Below are 944 nucleotides of genomic sequence, written 5' to 3' on the forward strand. Positions count from 1 at the left end.
GGATGCTTCTAACCAGATGCAGGTGCTCTTGGACGTCCTAGTCTACTGAGCCATGAGCCAAATAAACTTATGTTCTTTATAAATTGCCCGGCCTGTGGAAATTTGTTATAGTGGAAGAAAATGGGCAGACAAAGGCGCGGAGTTGCAGCTACTGTCAGCTCTGCTCATTCTGGGTCCCTCAAGTGTGCGGCCAGTGACACACATAGAACCAGGATCCAGGGGTCTTGTTGTCCCATCCAGGGTTCCATTCTGTATGCCATAGTCCATCAGATATGGTGAAATAGAGAAGATAAGAAGTTGTTCTCTCTTTTTTTTTTAATTTTAAAGATGTGGGGACAGGCCGGGCTCGGTGGCTTCGCCTGTAATCTCAGCACTTTGGGAGGCCGAGGTGAGTGGATTGCTTGAGCCCGTGGGTTCGAGACCAGCCAGGGAAACTTGGCGAGACAATAAAGCCAAAATTAGCTGGCCGTGGTAGTGTGTGCCTGTAGTTCTGGTTACTTGGAAGGCTGAGGCGGAAGGATCGCCAGAGCCCAGCAGGTTGAGGCTGGGGTGGCCGTGAGTGTGCCACTGCCCTTCAGCCTGGGCAACAGAGTGAGACTCCAACTCAGAAAAGAAAGATGTGGGGTACAATTCAGGATTAGTTATACATGTGGTCATCATGCAGGTAAAGTTTGGGCCTCCCTTTGGTACCCGCTTTGCCTGGCTTGAGATCAGGTACCCCTATTGATATTGTGTCCCCCCTTCACCTCCAAGAAGTTGTGCTCTCACAGCAAAAGTTTGAAATGGCAGATGATCTGTAGAATTATGAAGAATAGTAAAGATTAGAGGCTATAGGTATCAAATCTGGGGAAAGAGAAGAAAAGGGCATTATCACTGAAATTACATTTTCTTACTTTTTTTTTTTTTGAGTTGGAGTCTCACTCTGTTGCCCAGACTGGAGTGCA

The sequence above is a fragment of the Carlito syrichta genome, unplaced genomic scaffold, assembly GCF_000164805.1.
Source record: "Carlito syrichta isolate Samal-C Ts95f unplaced genomic scaffold, Tarsius_syrichta-2.0.1 Scaffold302991, whole genome shotgun sequence".
NCBI lineage: Eukaryota > Metazoa > Chordata > Mammalia > Primates > Tarsiidae > Carlito > Carlito syrichta.